This window comes from Eptatretus burgeri, chromosome 5 (assembly GCF_056783735.1).
Source record: "Eptatretus burgeri isolate ZD-2024b chromosome 5, Ebu_testis_v1, whole genome shotgun sequence".
NCBI classification, from domain to species: domain Eukaryota; kingdom Metazoa; phylum Chordata; class Myxini; order Myxiniformes; family Myxinidae; genus Eptatretus; species Eptatretus burgeri.
In genome coordinates, this window is record NC_140965.1 from 7753328 (window position 1) to 7773327 (window position 20000).

The 20000-nt window shown below is 45.9% G+C and overlaps 1 protein-coding gene and 1 long non-coding RNA gene across 3 annotated transcripts in view; one reads left to right on the top strand and one right to left on the bottom strand.

Annotated features, from left to right (window-relative positions):
• Window positions 1-20000, bottom strand: part of LOC147025797 (uncharacterized) — a 94559-nt gene that overhangs the window by 27004 nt on the left and 47555 nt on the right. The window contains exon 6 of one of the 2 annotated variants that reach the window (XR_015058012.1): window positions 13344-13467. The gene's annotated coding sequence lies outside the window, so the exon portion shown is untranslated. Of the gene's footprint in view, window positions 1-13343; window positions 13487-20000 lie in introns of both variants that reach the window. The other variant, XR_015058011.1, reaches the window with a different exon arrangement.
• Window positions 8031-13388, top strand: LOC147025798 (uncharacterized). The gene is made up of 3 exons (XR_015058013.1): window positions 8031-10095; window positions 11411-11504; window positions 12876-13388. It is a non-coding gene; the product is annotated as an uncharacterized LOC147025798 (long non-coding RNA).

Sequence of the window (20000 nt, forward strand, 5' to 3'; positions counted from 1 at the left end):
TAATCAGATAGCTTCTGTTAGCCAACTTTCTCAGTTTTGCCAGAATGAAATCTACTATACTAAAGCAGAAGCGTTTTGTTCACTTTTATTGGAATAAATGAAGAGGAAAAACAAAGTAAGTCCTCAAAGAGGTCCAACTCAATTTTGACCAAAATTCGACTTCCTTGGTTTGTCCAGATCAGGGGAGAAGTGCAGACACAATTGTGCAACTCTCGGTAAGGATAATCGAGTTATATGTTGTATTCATAAGGAGATAGATTATAAATCAAACCAGGTAGTGTTGACTGTACAGAAATTTAGTGAGGCCTCATCTGGAATATTGCATTCAGTTTTGGTCAGCACATCTGAGGAAAGACGTAGCTGCCTTCAAAGCGGTTCAGCGTAAAGCATCTAAGATTGATTCTGGGCCGAACTAGACTCGACCTTGAGGAGCGGCTGAAGGAGACAGGACGTTATACATGAGAAAGGAGGTGATTATGAAGAGATCTCATGGAAATGTTTAAGATAATGAAAGGTATAGACAAAAATAAGTGCAGAAGAGTTTTTTTTCAGTGGAACAGACAGCAACAGGACCAGGGGCCATAGTTTGAGAGCAAGGAAGAGGTGAGTGAGGATAACTATAAGTAGGGGTCTCACGATCAGAGTAGTTAATGCATGGAATGGTCTCCCTGGAAAGGTAATTGCAGCAGAAACAACACATAGGTTTAAACTGGATTTCCATAGGTACCTTGAAGCACTGAGGATAGAGGAGTACTTCGACATTGGCATAAATGTGCAGACGTGATGGGCCAAATGGCTTCTTCCTGCATCAAAGTTCCTTGTAGTACTCAACAGGCAAATTCTTTGTGGGCTGCGAGTTCAGATTTACCAAGGAATGACTCGGCACGATAAAGGATTTCTTTATCCTTTATCTTTATCCGATAATCAATCCTTTATCCGATAAAGGATAAAGGACTCGGCACGATAAAGGAACAAGGCATGGCCACCTTGTATTTCTTGAGGAGTTCTATTTCGGGGGAGAAATCTTTCATTCGCTTATGAATGTCCACAAGATATACTGTATGTATGTATGTATGTATGTATGTATGTATGTATGTGTATATATATACATATATATATACATATATATATATATATATACATATATACATATATATACATATATATATACATATATACATACATATACATATATACATACATACAGTGGGGAGAACAAGTATTTGATACACTGCCGATTTTGCAGGTTTTCCCACTTACAAAGCACGTCGAGGTCTGTAATTTTTATCATAGGTACACTTCAACTGTGAAAGACGGAATCTAAAACAAAAATCCTGAAAATCACATTGTATGATTTTTAAATGATTAATTTGCATTTTATTGCATGAAATAAGTATTTGATACATCAGAAAAACAGAACTTAATATTTGGTACAGAAACCTTTGTTTGCAATTACAGAGATCAGACATTTCCTGTAGTTCTTAACCAGATTTGCACAGACTGCAGCAGGGATTTTGGCCCACTCCTCCATACAGATCTTCTCCAGATCCTGCAGGTTTTGGGGCTGTCGCTGGGCAACACAGACTTTCAGCCCCCTCCAAAGATTTCCATTGGGTTAAGGTCTGGAGACTGGCTAGGCCACTCCAGGACCTTGAGATGCTTCTTATGGAGCCACTCCTTAGTTGCCCTGGCTGTGAGTTTCGGGTCGTCGTCATGCTGGAAGACCCAGCCACGCCCCATCTTCAATGCTCTTGTTGAGGGAAGGAGGTTGTTTGCCAAGATCTCGCGATACATGGCCCTATCCATCCTCCCATCAATATGATGCAGTCGTCCTGTCCCCTTTGCAGAAAAGCATCCCCAAAGAATGATGTTTCCACCTCCATGCTTCATGGTTGGGATGGTGTTCTTGGGGTTGTACTCATCCTTCTTCTTCCTCCAAACACGGCGAGTGGAGTTTAAACCAAAAAGCTCTATTTTGGTCTCATCAGACCACATAACCTTCTCCCATTCCTCCGCTGGATCATCCAGATGGTCATTGGCAAACTTCAGACGGGCCTGGACATGCGCTGGCTTGAGCAGAGGGACCTTGCGTGCGCTGCAGGATTTTAATCCATGACGGCGTAGTGTGTTACTGATGGTTTTCTTTGATATTGTGGTCCCAGCTCTCTTCAGGTCATTGACCAGGTCCTGCCATGTCGTTCTGGGCTGATCCCTCACCTTTCTCATGATCATTGAAGATCCACGAGGTGAGATCTTGCATGGAGCTCCAGACCGAGGGAGATTGACTGTTATCTTGAACTTCTTCCATTTTCTAATAATTGCGCCAACAGTTGTTGCCTTCTCACCAAGCTGCTTGCCTATTGTCCTGAAGCCCATCCCAGCCTTGTGCAAGTCTACAGTTTTGTCCCTGATGTCCTGAGACAGCTCTCTGGTCTTGCCCATTGTGGATAGGTTGGAGTCTGATTGATTGAGTGTGGACAGCTGTCTTTTATGCAGATAACGAGTTCAAACAGGTGCAGTTAATACAGGAAATGAGTGGAGAATGGGAAGGCTTCTATTAGACAAAACTAACAGGTCTGTGAGAGCCAGAATTCTTCCTGGTTGGTTGGTGATCAAATACTTATTTCATGCAACAAAATGCAAATTAATTATTTAAAAATCATACAATGTGATTTTCAGGATTTTTGTTTTAGATTCCGTCTTTCACAGTTGAAGTGTACCTATGATAAAAATTACAGACCTCTACGTGCTTTGTAAGTGGGAAACCTGCAAAATCGGCAGTGTATCAAATACTTGTTCTCCCTACTGTACATACATACATACATATATCTGGCAGAATGGTCGAGAAGTACGCTTGCTCGCCTCAAAGCTGTCGAGCCTGGGTTCGAATCCTGACCCAGATATAAACTGGTGTTCTAATGACAGTGCGTTTTATCGATGTGTGTGCTGTCCCTCATCCCTTGGATGGATGTCAAATTGGACATCCCATCTCCATCTCTTGGCATTAGTTGGCGGAAGTGAAGCAGAATACACTTTATAATGGTGCCTTGTGTCATTTTGAACAAGGCATGGCCACCTTTGATGAAATACAGCGGTGAAGCATGACATCACATCTTGCCATACTGCTCTGTATGTGCGGAATTTTTTGAGGACAATAATTATGAAAACCTGCAGTGATCAACCCAGTGCCACCCATGGCTTAAACACAATCAAACAACTTTGGTATGTCCCGGAACGCTATATGACGACCAGAGTGAACCAAGTACAACCAACAATTCAACCTGCAATTTATCCTGAAAGAGGAATAACCTCTCCAATGCTCTGGAAACCCTATTTCCATCTTCACAGATGACTCGACATCATACCATACAATTGCACATCCCGGTGACAGGCCAGCAGCAGTGATTTCCCTCTTCTCACCTGCAGAGGATCAGATTCTGTTCTGACTCTTCGAAATTGTCTTTTAATGTAAGCAAATCTCACATTCTCACTCACCCTGTCTCTCCAGAAGGATCATCAAATGAGCCCAACTATCCATTTCCATGATCTACCGCGAGAATGTTTCAGTCTCTCAAATTTCTGGGTGTCTCCATCCACTATGACCTCTCCTGAGCAGACTATATATCAAAGCCGGCACCCAAAGCCAGCGGTACAACAGAAATCCTTTATCGTGCCGAGTCATTCCTTGGTAAATCTGAACTCACAGCCCACAAAGAATTTGCCTGTTGAGTACTGCTCTCTGCTCGGGGCTGGTTCCCCCCAACTCTATGCCAGTCTTTCCTGGATTCTGTGTAATCCAAAGCTCTCAACATAATTATCATCTCGCACACAGAAGCAGAAACACAGGGCTTGCTGCTTTCTCAATTCAGACAGGTTAGTGGGCTGTTTTCAACCACCTCTCCTAAGATATTGCTCCTACTCATCTTAAATCCATCTTTCCCACTCGGTCTACAAGTACAGATCTCACATATTCCTCCAGCAACTCTCTCCTCGTGACACTCTTCAAATCCAGGTTCACTGCTCACCTATACTCACTCATTCCCATTTTCTCCCACTCCGAAAATCCAGAACCAGCTTACTCATTCTGGTCAATCCCAATCTTGCTTCCAGGACTGTATATATCCAATACACCACCACCATCCCTACTCATGGTATGTTCTGTCTTCATTAACCCCTTTTACCTCTCACAATCTACTTGCAAGTTGGCTATTCCTTCCAACTTCTCTCTTGCTCATTCATCCCCTTGTTACATTGATATGTTGGCCCACTGGCACACTGTAACGTCTTATATTCTACCCTCTGTTCATCTTGTTATTCTCTAAGCCGAGCCTTTGTGTACAAAAATTGATGTTCCACCCAATGTCACGTTTGGTGTCGTGTTTCTGACAGTGACACCCAATTATATATGAAACAAACGGTTGCAAATGAAAAACAGTGCATAATTGTTGCTGTCCCAATGCATGAACAAATATCGTTTATATATGCTGCATCATGCGGGCTGGAAGGATGGCCTTGAGCTATGCACACTCACCTCGAAGCTGTCGAGCCGAGGTTTGAATCTCGGCCCAGCTATAAAATCCTGGTGGTTTCACAGGCAGGGTGATTCATCAATTTATGTGCCTGGACGTTAACCTGGACGTCCCATCTGGTGGCATTATTGGTGAACGTTAAAGATCCCACAGTGTACTTCGTGGAGAGGAGAAAGGATATAATTAAATAAGGCCGTGATTATCTTCAAAAGGGGTGTTTTAATTAGTCCAAACACCCAAATTTCACTCATTCACTTCCTTGGAGTTCCCTTAGTATACATGCAAAGTTTCAGGCTGCAAGGTTTCATGGTTGCGGAGTTACACAATCACACACACACACACACACACACACACACACACAAACACAGTCACACTCACGTACACACACACACAAACACACACACACACACACACACACACACACACACACACACACACACACACACACACACACACACACACACACACACGTCTCGTGGGGTTGTGCTACCCATCCAGATCTGCCCCTTAGAAGAGACCCAAAAGTCCCCAAAAGACTCTGAAGACCCAAAAGTTACCAAGGACCCAAAAGACCCCGAGGACAAAAGAGCCCCTTAAGACCATAGCACCATTTCGACGCCTGACACCCTTCAGACATATTAGACAGCTTCCAATGGTCGGAAAGCCAAATAATAAGAGCCATTTTTTTCAAATTTGGTGAAAAACACATCTAAAGACCCACAATGCACGTAAACCCTATTTTAATCATTAAATAACAGGAGAAAGACACACACAATGACTTGTAATGGAATACATGTTTATTGAGTTGGTATCAATGAAAGGGGCCATTAAATTTTCTTCAGTACATTGTGTCAGCTTATCCGTATTTGCCTCAACCACCGAAGCTGAAGGAGGTTATGTTTTTTTCCCCTTCCTGTTTGTTTGTTAGTTGCAAAATCGAAGATTTTTAAAGTATATTGGTCAGTTGATTTTGTTCTTCTGTCTGTTTGTCGCCTACAGGTCACATTTTTAAACCAATCTTCACGAAACTTCACCACATGGTCGAGTTTGTCATAAGGAAGAAGCCAATTGTTTTTTGAGGTCAAAAGGTCAAAATAGGCCAAAGTACAACTTAGGTGAGATTTATAAAATACTCAAATTTCATCTGATTGACTTGAAATTTGAAGAGGATTTATATTTCAGGTCATTGAATTCAATCAGCCAATTATTTTTGAGGTCAAATTTGTTTCATGAATTTTGCAAGTATCGTGCTCTGCACGACATCATGTTGTTTGTTTGTCTGTTTTTTTGTCTTTTTGTGTGCAGGATATCTCAAAAAGTTGTGGACGGATTCAGATGAAAGTTGGTGGCCAGGTTAGGTGTGTGACAATGATGAACTGATTAGATTTTGGTGAAGTTCCAAATCCATATCCAGATAACAGAAGTTTTCAATTTTTAAATATATATATTTAAAAATATATATATTTTTAAATATATATATATATTTATATATATATATATATATATATATATATATATATATATATATATATATATATATATATATATATATATATATATATATATATATATATTGTTACGGTTGAGGAAATTCGCAATCCACCATTCAGGTCCCGTAGGTGAGATATCTCTGTAAGTACATGTGTAGTTAGTCCCAAACCCGTTGTTTCGAGAGAATAAATGTGATTCATTCGGGCTGCGACCCTTTAAGATAGCCGTTTTTCTGTTCTATCTTTATTTTGAACCAACGACGTCTCAACCGCCATCACACAACAACCACCAACCGCAACGCCGCTTCACAACAACAACAACGCCAACAGCCATGACCTTTACCTTCGCAGCACACCATCCCGCAACCATCGCATCACCGCCATTCCAAGCGTCACCGTGGCCAGGGACCGCCACTTTCGACCCTCCACCACCTTCGCCTCTCCTTCTGGGGCCATTCCCGCACCGCTTGGGGGTACCGAGCGTCAGGCTGTCCTGGCCTCGTGCGGGACGCGCGCCGAGCCGCGGGTGCAAAAAGCGGCCTTTCCGTGGAGAAGTCGGATCAGGAATGATACACGCCCAATTCTGATCCGTCCAATCAGCAGGCGCAGGGCGATTTGGCCCCGCCTCCAGGCGTGTCGGAGTAGAATCGATATATGCAAATTCGAGGATCAGGGGAGATTCACGCCCCTTTTTCTCCGTCCAATGGGCGAGCGTGGCTCCACCCCCGAGCTCGTTCTGATCCAGAAATTTGTATATGGGTTCTCCTGCCGTACTATAAAGCGCCGAGCGCGGGGCGAATTTAGTCAGTTTTTTTTGGGCTCGGGCGAGTTGGAGAAGTGTGGCAGCGGCAGAGAGTTTTTCGGTCAAGGGAGTTGGAGAAGAGTCAAGGCGAGTTGGAGAAGTGTGGCAGCGGCAGAGTGTGGCAGCAGCAGTCAAGACGGGTCTGGAGGAGAGTCAGTCCGTCGGGGTTCAGAGTCTGTCGGGGAGCTGCAGTGAGGGGAAGCCGGGAGCGCGGTCGAGGTCGCAGTGGAGTCGCTCGTCGCGGGACCCAAGCAAGCCAGCTATCCTCTTTCCCCAGAGCATCAACAATTCCCCCCTTCCCCCCCCCCCCCCGCGCTGAGATAGTGCGGAAAGGGGGCCCCGTTCCCACCCCATTCCAAGCAGTGCCAACGAAACCCGCGGAGGAGCGCGGAGTCGGGGCACCGCCGCCACATTTGCGGCTCATCACAAGACGGGTAGGCTCCACCCGGTCTCGCGCCCACAGGCCCCGTCTGTCCCCTTGTCGTTGAGGGTGGCCCTTTTCTTTTGCTTTTGAGTATATGTGTTGTCGGCGCCGTCTGTAAAGTAAAACTGTGTAAGTGTTGCCGTGTGCTCGCGTAGTCGGTAGTAGATCTGCATTGTTGTGTTTCTTTTGTTGCAATTGCTTTTGGTGCATAATTGTTGTAATTGTATATGTGTGCTTTCCGTGTGCCGCGGAATAAATGTGCCTCATGTTGAACTGTTTTTCCCGTTTCGCTTCGTCTTTTCTTTAATTGAATCTTCATCTTACTTCACGTAAAGGGTTGGTAGTGGGCTTAAAACGCCCGATAATTAATCGGAACCGTCGAGGTCGACGATAACACCGCTCGGTTATCCCGATAGTACGGAACGGGTCGCTTTAAGTGGCCCGTGTCCGGAGTCGACCTGCAGCGAGGTGCGATCGCCCGGTCTACCCTCCGTGTGGGTACTTAGGTAGGTCGAATTTGGCGAACAACCCTATCCCACGCGGGGGGCCGATTGGCACGATCGTGGTGAGGCCGAAAGGCCCACCCGTGACTAGTTCCCGGCGTTAGTCCGAGAGGGTCACGACAGAATTGTCCGTCCGGTGGGCGACGTGCCGCGATTCGAGTTACGTGGCCGCTCGCATGCCGGCGGGTGCGAATTCGCAACAATATATATATATATATATATATATATATATATATATATATATATATATATATATATATATATATATATACATATCGTATTGTTATGGATTTCAGAATCTGATCCGACTAATGCATCCAAACATTTAGGTCCTCAGACAGTTATTTCCCTCAATGCACGTCTAGGATAGACCCATCCCCATGTCTGGTGGGATTCTAACTTTGATGCATTGAGAAGGTTATAGAATAGATTCCCTTTCTTAGGGGAAGCTTTTTTCTTTACGACAGAAACATTTACACGCATTTCTTTCGCGAGCTCTGACGCCCGCCCTTATTTTTCCTCAGCAACGTTCTTTCGCGAGCTCTGACACAGGCCTTATTTTTCCTCAGCAACGTTCTTTCGCGAGCGCCGACGCCCGCCTTTTTTGAGAGCGCACGGGTTGTCATGGTAACTGTGCGTAAGTGGGGCTGGGTGAGCTTGGGGTGGACTGCACCCGCCGAGACGGCCGCAGATATAAAACGGATTGGAAAAATAAAATTGGAAAAAAAACGAAAAAAAAAAAGAACAGACAAAAAAAAAGTGTGCAAGCCCGCAAGAGAGCAAGCGAGCGTGTGGTGCGCACGTCAGTATCTGACCAGCGCCAACAACGAGACAATTCATCCTTCCCAGTGCTTGAGCAAGTGAGCGTGTGGTGTGCGTGTGGTGTGAGCAGCGCCGACAACGAGTGAGGCACGGGTCGGTCACCAACAAGTGAGGCGCGGGTCAGTCACCGATGGACCATGTGGGTCACTGAACGTCACCAGTTTCGTGAAGTGTGAGGAACTGCCCGTGCCGCAGCACGAGGATCTAAACCCGCGACAGACGATCTCCGTGCCCTCCCAGACATCAACTGGCGTTCAAGGCTGTTCACGAGAGGGTGCACGGCAAGGCTGTGAGCAGTGGCCCCAAGTCCGTCTCTTCCAAGGACAACCGGGGATTAATCCCCCTGAGTGACAAGCTGGTTGGTGTCTCGGTACCCGTGGCCGCAACAACTGGTGTCGGGAGTGGGAGATTTTTCGAACCCCTTGATCAATAATTTGGTGTCAGGTAGTCGACCTGTGGTGCGCTTTACGCACCTCGAAATTCAGAGCGATTAGACCAAATTTTGGTTAAATTTATTGGGACGAACAATGGCGGACCAACACGGGCAGGTCCCGGTGGGCCATGTAGATGATGTAAATATGGATACGGAATTGACCCAGGACCCGCATGAAGTCACAATGGAGGGTGAAGAGGAAGCATTGGGAGAGATGGAAAATAACCCCCACCCTCGGTCTCTGGAAAATGCAGCACCGATAGTGCAGAACGCCGGGTTAGCGCCACCAGTGCAGCCCGAGAATGGCGTGATGTTGTTCATGAGGCAATTCATGGCACAAATGATAATGTCGAGCAAAGAAAACAACAGAAAAATGGACAGGATAATGGAAGGAAACAAGGCACACACAAATACGATAATCCAAAAAACAGGAGAATGGAAGCGATGAGCAGAAAAATGTACGAAAACAGCAGAAAAATGGACGTGATGGGCGATGAAATAAAAAGGGAGGTGAGTGAAGCGATGGGCAGAGAAATGGCGGCGGTGCGAGAGGAGGTAAGGGAGTGTAGGATCGGTGTCCGGGAAGAGATGAGGGAGAGCGAGGCCAGACTGATGGGAAAGATTGGGAAGATAACGAAGGAGGGAGAAGGACTGACGATCAGACAGAATGAGTTGAAGGAACAAATGGATAAGAACACAGGGGCGATAAAGGAGTTAAGGGTCACCAAGAAGGAAACAAGAGAGATGACGGCAATTAAAAACTAATGTAAAACGGCACAAGAGAAACTGACAAAGAGAGTGGAGGAGGTGACACAGACAATGGGAACAAAGGAACGGGAAAAGGAAACACAAATAGAAACAACAAAGGTGACGTTAGAGGAGGAAATACAAGGGGCGCATCAGAAATTAACGATGGTTAAAGAGGAGGTGGATGAGGTAAACATCGAGATTATTGAAATTAAAACAAAACAGGTAGAAACAGGTAGTGGTATGGAGTAAAGGAAGAGATTATTGAATGCATGGACGGATTGGACGTGTTATATTTGCAGTGTGACAGAGTGTTCGAAGGATTGGAGGAGGTGAGTAACGAAGGTGAGTCATGGCGAGATCGGGCACGTACATGATGCAATTGGGTGTGTGTCGAGCTTGGGGGGAATGAAGGACCCGGGGTTTCTTGGAGTGCCCAATGTGTGGAGTGTGAATGTAATTGAAAGTGTGCCGAGAGCGAGTGAATCGGAATGTGCGAGCATGGAGTGTATGAGCGAATGTAAGAGCGCAGGACATGCACCGACCCAGACGGGAGGAGTGGTTAGTGTAGCGGACTGGGGGGGCAAGCCTCCTGAACGGGACAGAGTTGTTTTGGAAACCATGCCGGCTCCATGGGACTTTGCGAACGAGGTACAGGACTGTGCGCGGTATGGACTTTTCCAACCGCCCAAGCATGGACAGTGGTGCGATGTGATAATGGTTTCCGAGGGGCCGGCGTGTAAATGCTCTGTGACAGATAAATCACTGGAGCACGGACGGCGAAACAGAATGGATTTGGCTGCAATTCTTTTCCCACGGGGACCAGGTGTGCAATATGCATGGTACTCACGGCATGAGCAAGGGGCATGGCGAGCATGGCTTGGTTCCCAGTGGGAAAACCCAATTCTCAGTGGCAAGAATTCAAACACAAATTGGCTTGCAACAGACATATGACTGAGCACCGTCGCGGATACAGAGGGCTCATTAACATAGGGGTAAGTGACAGTGACGGGGCGACGTTATGCCCTCATGTATCAGACAAACTGAAGGGACGAGTGCGCTATCGATCACCACCCTGGTGGTGATCCGCCGAGCCTTGCCACGAGTACATGAAGCCCAGCCTGGATGTAGCGAACATCCTTGCTCGGGGAAAAGGAGTATCAGTTAAGGGAAGGGTTTAGCTTTAGATAGACTGGCCTCATGGGGGCATGAGCAGTCCTCCATGGGGCCCAGAAACACGATTTGGGGGAAATTTAGGTTTGAATTTAGAAATGGATTAAAGACATGGACAGACATGGAACGTGAAGTGGGGACGTAGCTTAGCAATAGAGTTAACTGGGAGTGTGCATAGTATAAGGGAAGACGAGGGTGCACAAGTTAGTTAGGGGAAATTAGTTAGGTAATGCTGTATAGATGAGTGGAAATGTGTTTGTGTGTGGTGGACAAATTATGAGTGTGAGGGCAGATCAATGGCCGGTATGAGTGCGAGTTACAAAATGCTTGGTGTGAAGGATTGAATGGGGGGAGTGGAGCCCACCCAAGGAAACCCGGGGGTTAGTTTAAAGTTAGATAGGGGGATGAGGTAAATTTACACATGGATGTCGTTATGCGGTTGGTGCTGATTGTGGAAAGTAAAAAAAAAAAACATTTTTGTGTGTAGGGTGCAGGAGATAATTGACCGGCTGGGGGTGTGGCTTGTGAGTGTAGTGTTCGGATGAAGCAGGCACCCCGGGCGCTGGGGGCTCGTCGGCCAGGTGAGGCCATAGGTAGGTCCAGGTGGCCATTAGTGTATTCGTGGACGCAGGTACCCAAGGAGAGGGGCCTGGTGTGCCAGTGTAGTGTTCAATGGGACTGGGTGCAGAGCAGCGGGACCCGGGGCACCAAAATGCCAAGTGGGCATCGAGGGGGGAGTGCCAATGAGGGCATCCCCCCATGTTAGGGTGAGGAGCAGGCAAGCTCGGAGGCAGCTCCAGCAACCCGGGGGTGCTCACAGTGAGTATGCAGGTGGGCAGACCTGTGAGTGGAGCCACACTATCCAGCCACGAAATGGTGCGATGGCACAGAAAGAAAATTTGGTGGGCAAGGCCCAATATTGTAAGAGCACCAACACGTAGGCGATGGGAATTTGGGTTTTTAGAACCCCATAGTTTAACAAAGGACTCTTGACAGGGTATAACCTCGGGGACAGTTTAAAAGTGTAACAATATTGATTAGTTAGGATAGATGAAGACCCCTTCACACCATCCACTGTCGGGATGATTGCCAGCTGCTGGACTTGCCCTCCTGTCTCTTTCTTGGAATTTTGATTGATTTTGCTTTGAAATTTATTCATTATTTACATCAGAAAATAAAAAGTTCCTTTTTATTTATTTATTTTATAATTAAAAAATCATTTGTTGATGTCCCACCTGTCCGTGTTTGTCCTTTCCTTCCATTGGTCTAGCATCGTCCGAATCTCGATAGACTGGGAGGTAATTACCACAGATTTGACCAAAAATAGTCGGCATGCACCAGCGGTTAAAACGCTCGGCCGTTGTAATGAAAATGTAATCGAGATAACATTGGTGCTTTGCCGAGGGCACGCTCCCCGCTCAGGTAACCACGTGACCTCTAGTTAAACGGCATAATTAGATGCTGGACACTGGAACTCATGGTTAGCTGGGTGGTGTTCATGGTTCCAAAACAACCCACCGTGCCACAACGTTAATTGTGAGCAGTGGCCCCAGGTCTGGCTCTTCCGAGCACAACCGGGGATTAATCCCCGAGTGGCAAGCTGGTGTCTCGGTACCCGTAGCCACAACAATAAATATACTATACAAAAATACATATATACATTACATACGTATATGACACATATATACATATATGTATATATTTTTATATTATACTTATATTCAAATATACATGTAGATATATATATATATATATATATATATATATATATATATATATATATATATATATATATATATATATATATATATATATATATATATATATATATATATATATATATATACACACATACACACACACATATATATATAAAAAATTTTTTATGAATATGTATATGATAAATGCAAAAAAGAAAACATTTCATTGATACAGTATCTCTCTCTATTCAGGACCAGGCACCAAAAGGTTCAGGTATCAATTGGTGCACTTCAAAAAGGTTCTCAAAAGGAAAAGACCACAGGTGAAAAGTCACCTGCAAAGCAAGAAGGAGACGTACGGATATACGGAGGAAGAATATCAATGCATAACACGTAAGGGAAGCAAAGTTATCATGGGTGCCTGTTCTGGCAGGGAGTATTTTGTCATTTTGCTTGGTTAATGGATATGCTGTTACTCAAAGAGCCAGTGAACCTGAAATATAACTGCATTGGTGCAAGTTAGCTTTTTATTGTTTAATTAGGCAATTCCAGTAAATCTCTGTCACTACTTTCCCCTTAGAGCGTTGTTTCCGTGCGACCATCAAAGCAATGCCATTGGAGGGGACACGCTCGTCTAGAGCAGATCACCCACGACCTTTATGTACATAACATTTCGTTTTGACACAAAAAATTGTGACTAAATGATGGTACAGCACTCACCTCTGGACTAGATCCTTCGAAAAGATCTTTTTAATGGGCGCACACATGCTTGGCCACCCCGCTGCAGTTCCACCACATTTGTCTCTCGGCATTTGGACCACACCACGATCTTTCCTTTCCATTCCTCTCGAGAAAGAAAATCACTGGAATGAGCGAACATGCACTGTAAGGAGTTAGATTTAAATGTTAATGAAGTGCAGTTGAGTTATTGAGAACGTCCATTGTGTGACATCGGTTTAGTGCATTCACAACATGCAAAGTAGAGACATTGGCTTTGTGTGGGTTAAACAATACAATCCCAGGAAAACTGCCATTTTTTTCTTCTTTTTACAAGAGCAAGGCTCATGGATGAGTAAGGTAGAACTGACTGTGGGCCAAAATTCAAGGGAATAAACAAACAGGAAATGGAGAAGGAGAGGAAACACAGAAACTAGAAAATAAGATGGTTCGGTGAGAAAAGGTTAAAATGTCATGGGTCTGAATTGGGGAGGTTTAATACTTTGTCTCTGATGGCTGCACCACCTCCACATCCAATTTTATACTCAGGATTTGGATGGCCATGTCAAACCTGAAGTTATAAACTGGTTAAAGAATACCACGGGATGTTTACTTCCATTAAGATTGCAGACAAATGAGACGACACTGGTCTCTCACCATCCATGATGTAGTACGGTGTGCTTCATGGTACAGAACACCACTTTGCTGAAATAATATAGCCGCTTTAGAGTCCAGTTCGACCTGTTGTATTTCATCATGCATGCTTCAGCAAACTGTTTTGAATCCAAGCTGATCACGTGGTTATTGTGGGGGTTTTGGGTGCTACGTGCATGCGTGTCAGGAGCTTGGGGGTGATGAGAATAAACTCGCCTGATTCACTACATGTGGTGATTCATGAGTCTATGGACATGAAACGACCCTACTGGGATGATAACACAAAGCTACATGACTCGGAGGCAAACACCGAGCTATCCTGCAGCTCATTTGTTGGATCTAATAAATCTAACACCGTGAAAGTAACAAATGCTTTTTATATAATACTATTTCAATGTTGAGCTTGCATAGCAAGAGCAAAGGCTAATTCCATTGGCACAGTCGTCAACTCAGCATTTGCAAAGCAAAATGCTGATGAAACAGAGACCCACCAATGGATCAAAATGGAGACGATGAAAGGAAAAAAGATTGACATTCTAAATTCGTGATCCAATTAAAGACCAAGCATAAAAAGCAACAAAGCTCTGCATCCATTGCCAATCATCAATTCATAATAATATAATGATGGCATCTGGGAAAATGTACATGCCAATCAGCGCATTAATATCCTCAGAGGCATGAGAGAGCTCAACGACTTCCTCGAAGCACTACTCAAGGAAGATCTTCACCGAAGGGAGATACATCACCCAGGCAGCATCAACACCCAAGGAAAACACACCTTGAGGAATATAGTCTTTCAATGAGGAAGTGTCATCATCAAAGAAAGGTCACCCAAAGGCCATTGACCTGTGCTCTTCCCAGTCGATGCAGAATCATGGGTTATTGAAAATAAAGGAATTTGAAAAGTCTACATTCATAATCTATCTGCAGTATCTATACTAATAAATGTGTATGTGTGCGTGCATGCATGCATCCTCCATAACTCCAAAATCATGAAACCGAGGGGCCCCAAACATCGCATACCACTGGAACTTCAAGGAAATGTATGAATGAAAATTGGGTGTTTGGGTAAATTAAAACACCCCTTTTAAAGATGATTAATGGCTAACCGCCATGAAAGGTTTATCCTTGGTCAGCCCCAATTCACCGACCAGAGGTCTTAATTCGGCCTATTCAAATATACCTTGCCTTGGAAACACGATCTACTCTCATGTACCAATTAAAGTATACCAGACGACCCTTGAATCCGTTGGGTTGGGACCAGTTGTGACAGCGGTTGATCAAAAACAATCATTTCAAAAAAGAAAAGAAAAAAAAGATAGCTCCAGCGAACTATACCGCTAAGGTTGTTTGCAGTGATCAAATAATCCCGAAGAGTACTTGAGTGAATCGGGAATTGATTTTTAAATAATTGTTTTGGTTGCCCGATTTGAACGAAACTTGATATTGCGCGTCAATGTGAAAAAAAAAAATCAGAGAAAAGAAAGTCGAAGAAATTATCGTGCGTAATCTTCTCAGCACAAATTTATTTATTAATAAATACGGAAGTGTTAGATCAAAATGGCGATGTTTATTTTATGCTTAAAAATAAATCGTTCTTTGTCTATACTAAATGTTTGAGATTTTTAAATAAATAATTTCAAGAAAAAAAAGATAGCTCCATCGAACTATACCGCTGAGGTTGTTAGCATTGATAAAATTCTCCCGAAGAGTACTTGACGGAATCGGGAATTGATTTTTAAACAAATTTTTCATTGCCCGATTTGAACGAAACTTGATACTGCACACCGCAGGAGAATGGTAGGTAAGGTGGGCCGAAAATTTTTGCGCTATCTTGTACCGTTTTGGCTGTATTTCGGGAACATACGTGCATACATACATACATATATACATACATACATACATACATACATACATACATACAAGATGAGAGTTTCAGTAATATATAGATAATCGAAATATTACATGAGATTTGAGAATCACATCTCGTGGACTAAATGTCAAAATATTAACAAATTAGCGATTTTTCTAACTAAGTGTATTTGTTGAAACAAAGCATTAAGATTATTTTTTTCTAATATTCAGACGATTATATTTAGTGAAGAAAAGATGAAGGAATATGCAGAAAGTGGAACTGCATTGAGCGCAACACCGTGTTCTGTAACGTGCTTTTGCAAGCCATGACGATACAGCTCACAGGGGGTCATTTTTTTCAGCAATTACATCCGCAGTTTGCTTTTTACCAGTTGTGTGATCTGCTTTCATGACAAAATATTAATATAAATATACTAAGAGTTGCTGCAATATATTAATAGTCCACAGTTGCTGAAAATTAAGAGGTACAAAGACAGCACATACGGACGGACGTGGTACAAATCAGTACAAATGACTCTCCGTCGGATGTGTGTGCACCTGCATGCAGGGAAGTTGGAGGACCACTTATGGGGGTGGGTCATGTATGCAAGCAGGCCTTTGCCAGATAGAAAGCATGGGTTTTAAATTGATAATGGTCCCATCCGGTTTTATATGGAACATGGTAATGAAAAAGAAAACGTTGCTGTTTGGGTGCTTTTTATCACCCCGGTCATGCCATGGTTTGCTGCCTCCCCTCTCTCATACTTCCTTCCCTTGCACATATGCTGCATTCCTTCTCCTTGCACTGCCTTCTTCACCTCCCCTCACGCTGCCTTCCCTTCCCTCCTCTTGCCTCCCCTCATGCTATTCTACTTCCAAACCCCTTCCACCACCATACAACTCTCCAGAGGTCAAGGACAGGAAGGGGTATCAAACAATATGTGAATTTGACAAATGACATCTTTTTTCAAGCAATCAGAACTGCTACTGAGACCAATTCTGCAATTCATCTCAATAAAATGTTGCAGTTTGGGTGTGTTTTATTGCCCCGGTAATGCCCTGGTACGCTGCCTACCCTCCCCTTGCACTGCCTTACTTTTCAGCCTTCCCATCCACACACACTGCTGTCTTCCCTTCCCCTCATGCTGCCTTCTTCCCCTCCCCTCAGGCTGCCTTCTTCAATTCCCCTCCCCTCGCGCTGCCTTCTTCCCTTCCCCTCCTCTCATGCTGCCTTCTTCCCTTCCCCTCCCCTCACGCTGCCTTCTTCCATTCCCCTCCCCTCACACTGCCTTCTTCCCTCCCCCCCTCACGCTGCCTTCTTCCATTCCTCTCCCCATCACGCTGCCTTCTTCCCTTCCCCTTCCCTCACGCCACCGTCCCTTCCCTCTCCTCACCCTGTCCCTCTCTTTCTCCCTTTCTCTCTCTCCCCCCTCCCCCCGCAGCCCTTCTCCCTCTCTCTCTCTCTCCTGTCCCTCTTCCCCCACCCCTGGTGGTCGTATGGCAGCTATCATTTCTTGAAGCGCGACTGTGTCCGTGATGCAGTGCCCCTCGACTAGTACACACACTGGAACTGGTACTTATTTCGACGACCTCGGAATGATGACAGGCTGAGTCAATCCCCTGATGTATTAATTCAGCGACCGACAGGGCTTGAACTCAGGCCCCAAGGACCCCAAGCCACCACCCTAACCACTGAGCCAACACCAGACTCCCCCACCCTTGTGTGTTTTTTTTTTTTTTTTTTTTTTTTTTTTTTCTCTCTCTCTCTCTCTCTCTCTCTCTCTCTCTCTCTCTCTCTCTCTCTCTGTCTCTGTCTCTGTCTCTGTCTCTGTCTCTGTCTCTGTCTCTGTCTCTGTCTCTGTCTCTGTCTCTGTCTCTGTCTCTGTCTCTCTCTCTCTCTCTCTCTCTCTCTCTCTCTCTCTCTCTCTCTCTCTCTCTCTCTCTCTCTCTCTCTCTCTCTCTCTCTCTCTCTCTCTCTCTCTCTCCCTCTCTCTCCCCCCACCCCTGTCTCTCCCTCTCTCCCCCCCACCCCTGTCCCGCGTTCTCTCTCCCCCTCACCCCCGCCCCTGTCCCGCGTTCTCTCTCCCACCCCTGTCCCACGTTCTCTCCCCCACCCCTGTTTTGCGTTCTCTCCCCCCCACTCCTGTTTCGCGTTTTCTCCCCCGTCCCGCGTTCTCTCTCCCCCCACCCCTGTCCCGCGTTCTCTCTCCCCCCCACCCCTGTCCCGCGTTCTCTCTCCCCCCACCCTGTCCCGCGTTCTCTCCCCCACCCCTGTCCCGCGTTCTCTCCCCCCACCCCTGTCCCGCGTTCTCTCCCCCCACCCCTGTCCCGCGTTCTCTCCCCCACCCCTGTCCCGCGTTCTCTCTCCCCCCACCCCTGTCCCGCGTTCTCTCTCCCCCCACCCCTGTCCCGCGTTCTCTCTCCCCCCACCCCTGTCCCGCGTTCTCTCTCCACCCCACCCCTGTCCCGCGTTCTCTCTCCCCCTCCCCTGTCCCGCGTTCTCTCTCCCCCTCCCCTGTCCCGCGTTCTCTCTCCCCCTCCCCTGTCCCGCGTTCTCCCTCGCCCCCGCCCCTGTCCCGCGTTCTCCCTCGCCCCCCGCCCCTGTCCCGCGTTCTCCCTCGACCCCGCCCCTGTCCCGCGTTCTCCCTCGCCCCCCACCCCTGTCCCGCGTTCTCTCTCGCCCCCCCCCCACTCCCCTGAGGGTCCTCACTGTAAATTGTAAATTAGTAATATTTATTAAATGGAATAAAACGATCATTGTATGCACAACAATTATATATCCAACCAAAGCAGAGCAAGTCTGGGTATGATTTAATTATTTGTTCGAAATTTGGCCTGTGGCTGTTGGCATTTTCTCGAGCGCAGCTGTGCTGCTGATGCAATGCCCCCCGTTACCAGCACGTTGGTACTCGTTCTGCCGACATCTGAAGGACGAACAGGCTGAGTCAACCTCACCTGGTGTTAATTTAACGGTTTTATGGGGTTTGAACTTTTGGAAATCAGCAAACATCACTGCCCTGCATAAAAAGGTGCGAAAATAGATCCCTGCAACTCCAGACCAATCAGCCTTCTCCCAATTATCAGCAAGGTTATGGAATCTATCATCACTTCAGAGATTAAATCCTTCCTCTTCTCCAATGGCTTCATTTCCGATCATCAATTTGCTTTCAGACCAGGTCACTCTACCCTGGATATGCTGCTTCTGCTCTCCCAACAATGGATGGATGTCCTCAATGACAGACATTAAATCAAAACCATATCCCGAGACATATCAAATGCTTTTGACACTGTCTGGCAGCCTACCCTGCTCATCAAACTCTGTTCCGATGGAATCCAAGGCCATCTCCACTCATGGCTCGCAGATTTCCTCTCCTGTTGCAGTCAACGTGTGGCCCTAAATGGAGTTCTTTCATCCCCTCTTTCTGTCCAGGCTGGAGTTCCTCAAGGCAGTGTTCTGGGCACTGTACTTCTGGTTTTCATCAATGATATATCTGACTCTGGAAAATCCTCTTTAGCTCTTTGCTGATGAGTCCACCCTCTGCCGTTCCATCTGCCATCCCTTAGACCGGCAAGCAGCAGCCTTTTCGCTCTCTGCAGATCTGGATAAAATCACAAACTGGTCCAACACGTGGAACATGTCTTTCAATCCAGACAAATCTCTCACTTCGTCACTCCACCTCACGAAAACTGTCTGGAACTCCACCCCCAATCTACAATCTCAACAATCCTCTTGATGAAGTCCTTTCATCAAGCTTCTGGGTCTCACTATCTGCCAGGATCTTTCCTGGAAAAGCCACATTTCCAAGCTTGTCTCCAAAGCCAATCGCCGACTGGGCAAAGTTCTGTCGTGCAAAGTTCAAATCCTCTGTCGTGCAAAGTTCTTCCTCGGCCCACCTGAGCTCCTGACCACTTACAAAGCTTTCGTCTGCAGCCTGATGGATTATTGCTCTGCCCTCTGGGCTCGTGCTCCCACCTCTCATGGTTCTCGGCTTCACACTGTGGAAACCAAGGCATTTCGGATCATTGGGATCTCCCACGATGAGGCCGAGTCTTTGGGCCTCTCTCTCACTGCAGGCAGTTCAGTGGTCTTTCTATCTTCTACCGTCTCCTCTCCTGCCGCACCCCCACTTCCATTCCCCTCCCCTCTACCTC